The 9,340-nt window shown below is 38.5% G+C and overlaps 1 long non-coding RNA gene across 1 annotated transcript; it reads right to left on the bottom strand.

The window, feature by feature from the left end:
• Nucleotides 1–304: 304 nt before the first annotated feature.
• On the bottom strand, nt 305–7,930 carry LOC131180953 (uncharacterized). The gene is made up of 2 exons (XR_009149613.1): nt 7,890–7,930; nt 305–526 (listed from the first exon to the last, which is right to left on the bottom strand). It is a non-coding gene; the product is annotated as an uncharacterized LOC131180953 (long non-coding RNA).
• Nucleotides 7,931–9,340: the final 1,410 nt, after the last annotated feature.

Here is a 9,340-nt window from a genome sequence, read left to right as displayed (position 1 = left end):
TGAACTTTAAAAGCAACTAAACTTGTTGGTATCCTTTCTAATAATTTATTTTGTCACGACCCAACCTATGGGCCGAACCGGCACTAGGACCTAGGCCAGCCTAAAGCCCCCGAGGCCCGTAGTAAGCCTAACTGTTCATTTACCCAATGCTGAGGCCCATTTGGGCCCAATTTCAAGAAAACAAACGGACAGAGTCCGGCCATAAAATGGACTTACCAACGGGGAGTTTTTGACTCACCCGACCTGTAAACACAATAAACAATCCATTGGGGAGCTCAGCTCACCCTCCACATACTCATCAACATAATAATAAATGGGAGCTCAGCTCCCTCATCCAATCCATTAAAACAGACTTAAAATATTAAGTTTACAGGTCCAACATGATAATAATATTACAGACCAAATTCAAATAATTACTGCTAACACATGCGGAAATTCTAGGAGTAAATAAAATTATACAAATATCGATAAACAACCTGCGAAGTATAAAAGCAGGTTAACCCAGAATAAAATATCCTCCTACGGCCTGTAAAAATTTTTGAACAGGAGTGAGCGTTCGACTCAGAGAGTAAAATATCAATTTTAACCATAATCTCTATAACTATCTAAAACTAATGCACCCTGTAGAGTGAAATGCAACATCCACATCATTTTCACATCATAACATCAAAAAGGAAATTTGGAGCACTCACACACCTGTAGTATCAATCATAACATATGGGAGCCGATCCCTATCTGACTCTCTTAAATCCAACTTTGGTGCCGAATTACTCAAGCTCGGACTTCCACTTAATAACCAAATCGAGGGTCCCAGGTAATTACTCAAGCGTGACTACCCCTCGAAGGATCGGGTCCCAATTACTCAAGCCGTGTCGCCTGGTCCTATCCATAGTCCACACCACATCACACGCACGCCAACGCATGCACACTGCTCCAAAATACAACAACAACATACATTGCACATTAACATTTATGAATGCAACATAAATAGTCACTAGATTTTAACAACATAAATATATTAATATAATAGATTCATAGGCATTCTGAAAATATAATAATATCTAAATTACAATTAAAATTAATATTTTACTCACAAACTTGACGACAAATTCTTGTGGCGGTGGCGGAGGAAGAAGGCATCTCGGCTCACGACAATTACATTACATCTATTTAATAAATTTGACTCAATACAAACAAAGAAAAGATCAAGTCGTCCTAAGTCGTGCAGAAAATCGTGAGTCTCCCTGTACCTAGGACCTACCCAACTTTGCAAAAGGGCTAAAAATGCACTTCTATATTCACAATCCATATATCAACAGTTCAATCATATCACACAGCCCCTCCTAGGCCCATCAAATCAATCACCCATCACAATACGCAAAATTTCAATTTAGTCCTTATTATTGATCATTTTTGCAAAAACTGCTCAAATAATCTCTAAAAATTATAAAACTACTTGCATGGTCCTTAGAAATATTACTAAGCTATTGCAAAAGAATCGTAATTTTCTAAGCTACCACGAATATTTTATGGATTTTCAATCCTATTTAAGCACTAGAAAATTACGAAAAAGAAAGGTTCGGGTTTACCTTTGCGATTCCGACTTGAACAGCGCTCGGGATGCTGACAATGGTGGGGTAGCCAAAACCTCGATCCAATTCGGAGACTTTTCCGTGGTAGTGCATGCGGCGAGAAATTCACAGTCCAGGACAAGCTGTCAAATTTCCATGAATTGAGGATACCTACGAAGCCCAATAATAATATATAAAAATCGGGGTGTTACATTCTTCCCCTTACAGAAAATTCGTCCTCGAATTTTACACAAAGCGAATAAAGCACATGATTATACATTGAGCAGAGATAAGGGTACTTGCTACACATGTCCCGTTCTAACTCCAGTGCACTCTTCCAGCAGACTCCTCCACAAAACCTTAACCATAGGGATCTGTTTTGATCTCGGTGTCTCACTTGGTAGTCCACTATGGCTCTGTTGCTCCTCAAATGTCAAGTTCTCTTTTAGCTCTATCACATCCAATTGCGAGTACATGAGAAGGATCGGGAATGTATTTCTGAGCATGGAGATGTGAAACACGGGATGAGCGTGAGAGAGGTTGGGTGGTAGCTCCAAGCCGTGAGCAAGCTGCTCCAACTCTATCGGTAACCTCAAAGGTCCAATATACCGAGGTGCCAACTTGCGCTTCTTTCCTAATCTCATGACTAGCTTGATTGGAGAAACGTTCAGGAATACTTAGTCGCCTACTGTAAACTCCACATCCCTCGTCTGGAGTGCATAACTTTACGCCTCTTGAAAATTTGTTTTGATCGTTCACGATTAAAGGAACTATCTACGAAGTGTCTTGCACTAGGTTTACATCATGCACCTTCGCTTCCCCATTTACATCCAACACGGAGACCTACACTTTCTTCCATATAGTGCCTCATAGGCGCCATTCCTATCTTTGGAGTGATAAGCTGTTGTTGTAGGCAAACTCCACCAAAGCTAGTGATCATCCCATTGACCTCCAAAATCCAAAACACTCATGCGAAGCATGTCTTCCGATGTTTATATTGTCCTTCAGACTGTCCGTCTGTCTGAGGGTGGAAAGCCGTACTGAAGTTCAACTGTGTGCCAAGTGCCTCCTGCAACTTTCTCCAAAACCGAGAAGTGAACTGGGGCCCTCTGTCAGATATTATGGGCAGGAACTCCATGCAATCGACTATTTCTCGAATGTAGAGGACATCTTGTGCCACAAAGTATGTAGTCTTCTGAGTAAGTGAGTGATTTGGTCAAGCGGTCTACAATTACCCATATCGAATCATATCCTCTCGTGTAGTACGAGGCAACCTTGATCACAAAATCCATAGTGATCATTTTCCACTTCCATTACGGGATATGGAGCTCTTGCAACTTCACTGACGGTCTCTAGTGTTCAAACTTCACCTTACGACAAGTCAAGCACTTGGACACAAACTCTGCTATGTCTCTCGTCATGCCATTCCACCAATAGTTATCTTTCACATCATGGTACATCTTGGTGGAACCTGGGTGGACACGATACAGTGTGTAGTGTGCCTCTCGCATGATTTCATTTCTGAGGTTGTCCACATCGGGCACACATATCCTAGAACCTTGCACTAGGGCGCCATCATTGGCAAATCCAAACTCACCACCTTCACCTTCTTTGTACTCTTTCTATAATCTTCATCAATTGTTGGTCTCTGTGCTGGGAAACTCTAACTCTGTCCCTCAAGACTAGCCTCGCTTAAAAGTGAGCCAACGTATCCCTCATCTGAAAGATCTAGGATTAAACCTTGATCTATCAACTCATGTACCTCTGAATCAACGATCTCTTCTCTCTGTGAAATGTGCGCCAAGCGCGGAAAATTTTACGCTTAAAGCATCTGCTACTACATTGGCCTTCCCGGTGGTGCTTGGATGATGCAATCATAGTCTTCGAAGCTCCATCCATCTCCTCTGTCTCAAGTTTAAATCCCTCTGTTGGAAGATGTACTTTAAACTCTTGTGGTCGGTGTATATCTCGCACACTTCACCATACAGGTAGTGTCTCCAGATTTTAAGTGCAAAGACTACAGCCGCTATTTCCAAATCATGGGTGGGATAGTTACTGCTCATGCCTCTTGGTGCCTTGAAGCATAAGCCACTACTTTTCCATTCCGCATCAAAACACACCTAGGCCAACTCTAGAGGCATCACGATTACACGGTGTATCCTTCACGCTCATAGGTAGTGTTAACACGAGGGCGGTGGTTAGACACTCCTTATCCTCATCATTATAAGCGACTCTATCGAGCTCTCTTCCTGTCCTTTGCATCTTATCCACTTCCCTTTTCCTATTTTTGGTATTGTTGGTATCATTTCAACCTGCTGTACTTATTCCTTAATTTTAGTCCTATCTCATCCTTACACCTTTTCCTTCAAAGATGTCTATCCCATCATCAACTTTAACTTTCTTTTTATTTCTTAGTCTTATCTTGAATACTAGTTTCATTTACTTCGAGAATTCTAACCCTATGATTTACTCCTACCAGCACATTCTTCACCTTATGTAACACTTATAATTACCCATAGAAATTTTTTTTTTGTATCCCCTTTTTTCCAACTTAACTATCAGAACATTATCATTCCCTATCAGCCTTAGTAGGAAATTGCTTATCCTGGATGAATATGAGCCCCATAAACTATAAGTTCCATCTGAACTAACACGGCTGTAGGAAATATGTGTCATGCCTTAATTCCAAACAAGATACTTCACGTGTTCATTCTCCTTAATATAATCATATATCTGCCCATAGCTTTCTAAACTTCAACCTCAAATTACCCATCGAACAATTTCATCTATTGAATCTCAACCATAAATAGTACTTCCTCCACTCATAGTTTAAAGCAGTTGCAAGCCTTAGTAGCTAACTCAATTTAACTCTGTCATTACTCTGTTCGTCCTTTCATACTTAATACTAGGTATGCACTTCTTGTCATTCTCATATCGAGAAATTATGTATGAATTTGTGCCTACTAAACTCTCAATAACTAGGTCTCCTTGACTCAGTTTTGTTCATTATATAACCTTCTAGAACCAAAAGCACAAGCTAAACTTGAAAAGAAAGAAAATATCCTCTTATATTCAACTACACCCGATTGTCATATTATAACGTTTCACCTAAGTTTCTTGGTCTTTATCTCCAAATTTCATCATCTCCTAGCACAATTATGCTCTACCTATAAGTTATCATCTGCATAAACCCTTTCACGTACAATTTTCCTTCTTGACATAATATTTTATAATTTATTAACTTTACTTATACTCGACCTATGATTCATATCTATCATCGTTTTTCTTGTGCCATTAACTTTTGTTGATTCCTGAAAGATTTCTCTCACTAATAAATTCTTCCAACACTAATTCCACCCTTATCTAGGGTCATTAATTTGATCCCTTAGGTGACTTTTATTCAACTTACTGCTTACTAACTTCTCTTTCTCTACCTATTTAGGTAGTCCGCAATACCATCGCACACCTTCTAACATTTACTCATTATTATTGTATTCCATACCTCCATCACTTTTCTCACTAATGTGATCCCATTTTGGGTTTTCCATCCTTGTCATTCTCCTTGCCAAGAATAACACTTAGCCTATCCTATATCTTAACTTTGTTTCTTTTATTATGCGCTCTTTAGGTTGTCCTTTCATTTATTTCCTTTGTCTTACCCAAAATAGAACTTGACTATTCTATCCTGGTTCCATTCTTCTTCCTAACATAATATTTGTACTTGCTAACTATATCTTTCGAGTCTCTATCGCGTTATCATATGTACATGCTACTCAGTTTGGTCCTTTGACCACTCTAGCTAGTACTTCCACTAGCATTTAGATTATATTGCATCTGCAATCAATTGCCCAAACTTTCATTACGCACTTTCTTTATCCATTGGCCTTACATGATTTATCTTCGCTAATTTATTACTCTTAACACTATTATAATTAGATTATACTATTGTTTTGAATAATTTGAAATTAGAAAGGAACTCGACAAATTACTGATCATACTTTTATTGTATGATCTCTATTCTTATCCTTTAACTTACATAATACCCTTAATACCTCGAGCGATTCGGTAATTTTATTTATTATTATTTTTATTATTATTATTATTATTATTTTCCATGTTTACTCAATTCCAAAACTTAAGATTTGGCACCCAAACCCGTCATCCAATTCAAAGGATTTACATCCATCGTGATCGATTATATATGATTCCTATAATGAAACTTGTATCCTCTCCGGGATACCCGAGCCAACTACTCTCTACCACACTCTACGGTCCCATCCGGACACTATTCCATAAGTCATCATTATCATTAATAACCTTGATCCATTACGAAAGATAGGACTATATCCTAACTTGCAACAAAGGTACTACATCTACCACCTTGCGGAACCATGTCAAGTTAATGACTCTTTTATCATATCATAGCTCTATAAATCATCAATTCATAGTTTCGACCTTCTCTAGGTAGTAGAGTTGTACTTTATTCCATCTTGATACACACAAGGTATACTATTCTCACTCTATAAGTGTCACCTTTACTTTGCAACTAGTCAGAAACCTGCAGTGCGATGGCAACTCTTGATGAAACTCTAGCTCATCTTTGGGGTAAGCTGAGTCACGACTCTAGTTATCACACAAGCTGTGACCTTTCAATATTCTAACTCTAAACTCTTAGCCAGAGTTCCCAACTCCTCTGCAAATATAGAACTCTGTTACGGCATAAGCTGTACCAAAGCAAGCCATCTCAAACACCCTCATTATGGAGCACCACGGGGATGCACGCGACTCTACACAATAATCTCATGTCGGTCTTGTGTCTGCGACTTACGGAGCGGACATCGAGAATATTGTATAGTTACTACGATACGTCTGACGGACTAGGTCTCCTAATTTCTTATCTCTCCTGAATCTTCTATTATCACAAACTTATTACATTTGGGTCATCTACGATGTTGCCGGTAGTGGTATCCTCATCCTTATCTAGGCAACTGTACTTTTAAGACTCACTTTTATGTACTCGTGTCTTACGGAAATGGGCACACCATTTAAACCCATCTTGACAAAAATATAACATTTCTTGAGTACGTATCCTCATGATAGATCTCACATGTCTACTAACTCTATTTCACATTTACATGTACTCCACGAAAATCAAGACACTAAGCGAGGTAATCTTATATTTCAGAGGTATAACGTAGAATCTAGAAACAAAGAATTACAGGAAAGAGGCAAAGCAGAATCCTATACTCGCATGTGACTCTAGTAGACTCTTCCCAACACTTAGATAATTTTTCCCTATGAATCTGGAGCCTAAGCTCGATACCACATTTGTCACGACCCAACCTATGGGCGGACCGGCACTAGGACACAGGCGACCTAAAGCCCCAGGGCGTAGTAAGCCTAGCTGTTCATTTACCCAATCTTGAGGCCCATTTGGGCCCAATTTCAAGAAAACAAGCGGACAGAGTCCGGCCATAAAATGGACTTACCAGCGGGAGTTTTGACTCACCCGACTGTAAACACAATAAACAATCCATTGGGGAGCTCAGCTCACCCTCCACATACTCATCAACATAATAATAAATGGGAGCTCAGCTCCCTCATCCAATCCATCAAAACAGACTTAAAATATTAAGTTTACAAGTCCAACATGATAATAATATTACAAACCAAATTCAAATAATTCTCGCTAACACATGCGGAAATTCTAGGAGTAAATAAAATTACACAAATATCGATAAACAACTGCGAAGTATAAGCGAGTTAACCCAGAAGAAAATATCCTCCTGCGGCCTGTAAAAATTTTTGAACAGGAGTGAGCGTTCGACTCAGAGAGTAAAATATCAATTTTAACCATAATCTCTATAACTATCTAAAACTAATGCACCCTGTAGAGTGAAATGCAACATCCACATCATTTTCACATCATAACATCAAAAAGGAAATTTGGAGCACTCACACACCCTGTAGTATCAATCATAACATATGGAGTGATCCCTATCTGACTCTCTTAAATCCAACTTTGGTGCGGTAATTACTCAAGCTCGGACTTCCACTTAATAACCAAATCGAGGGTCCCGAATTACTCAAGCCGTGATCGCCTGTCCTATCCATAGTCCACACCACATCACACGCACGCCAACGCATGCACACTGCTCCAAATTACCACAACAACATTCATGGCACATTAACAGTTATGAATGCAACATAATTCGTGCCTAGAGTTTAACTACATAAATATATGCATATAAATGATGCATGGGCATGCTGAACATATAATAATATCGAAATTACAATTAAAATTAATATTTTACTCACAAACTTGATGACAAATTACTGTGGCGGCTGGGCGGAGGAAGAAAGGCATCAGCTCACGACAATTACATTACATCTATTTAATAAATTTGACTCAATACAACCACAGAAACAGATCAAGTACGTCCTAAGTCGTGCCGAAAATCCGGCAGAGTCTCCCCTGTACCTAGGACCTACCCAACCTGCAAAAGGGCTAAAAAATGCACTTCTATATTCACAATCCATATATCAACAGTTCAATCATATCACACAGCCCCTCCTGGGCCCATCAAATCAATCACCCATCACAATACGCAAAATTTCAATTTAGTCCTTATTATTGATTATTTTTGCAAAAACTGCTCAAATAAGCTCTAAAAATTATAAAACTCTGCCCCGCGGTCCTTAGAAATATTACTAAGCTATTGCAAAAAGAATCGTAATTTTCTAAGCTACCACGAATATTTTATGGATTTTCAATCCTATTTAAGCACTAGAAAATTACGAAAAAGAAAGGTTCGGGTTTACCTTTGCTGATTCCGACTTCGGGAACGCGCTCGGGATGCCTGACAATGGTGGGGTAGCCAAAACCTCGATCCAATTCGGAGACTTTTCCGGTGGTAGTGCATGCGGCAGAAATTCACAGATCCGGACAACTGTCGAATTTCCGCGAATTGAGGATACCTACACGAAGCCCAATAATAATATATAAAAAATCAGAGGTGTTACATTTCATTTTTCAGTCTTCTTAATTTCATATCAGTGATCTCTTCATGTAATTATTTAATTTTTAAAGTTTATTACTTATGAGTCGTTTCATAACTTTAGCTGCTCCATAGGAGCATATTAATTTACTAGGATCTCTTCATATAATCAATTGATTTTTACAGCCTATTACTCATATCTGTGATTTTTTCGATACTTAATTAAATTTAAGACTTATTACTCATATTTGTATCTAAGTAACCTATAACATACTGTAATGCTGGATACACGAGAGTATACTGGTTAGACCTCTATATGTCTACCCTGTATACAATTGTCATGTCAGGTACAAGGCTAGCGGGCATGCATAAAAACAGAAATCATATCAGGCACAATGATCAACGGGCAGGTATAAAGCCAATAGAACAATCATATTAGACATATTTTGTCGATCAATGATTATTCATGTAAAAATCATATCAGTGCATTCTCAGTCTTTTAAAATCATATTAATGCTAAGTAACCTATAATAGTCTATAAAGACTTGATACACGAGAATATTCTATTTTGTATACACCTGTCATATTAGGCACAAAGCCAGCAGGTAGTCTGTTAAATTCAGAAATATAATTAGACACAATGGTCAACGGGCAGACATATAGCCTGTAAAATAATCATATCAAACATATATTGTCAGTCCATGATTTTTCATGTAGGTAATACTGCCATCTGTAATCCCTAATTGGTATGTCAATTGATCCAACTATATA

This window comes from Hevea brasiliensis, chromosome 6 (assembly GCF_030052815.1).
Source record: "Hevea brasiliensis isolate MT/VB/25A 57/8 chromosome 6, ASM3005281v1, whole genome shotgun sequence".
NCBI classification, from domain to species: domain Eukaryota; kingdom Viridiplantae; phylum Streptophyta; class Magnoliopsida; order Malpighiales; family Euphorbiaceae; genus Hevea; species Hevea brasiliensis.
The sequence above is the reverse complement of the archived record's forward strand: the minus strand, read 5'-3'. Positions and strand labels throughout refer to the sequence as shown.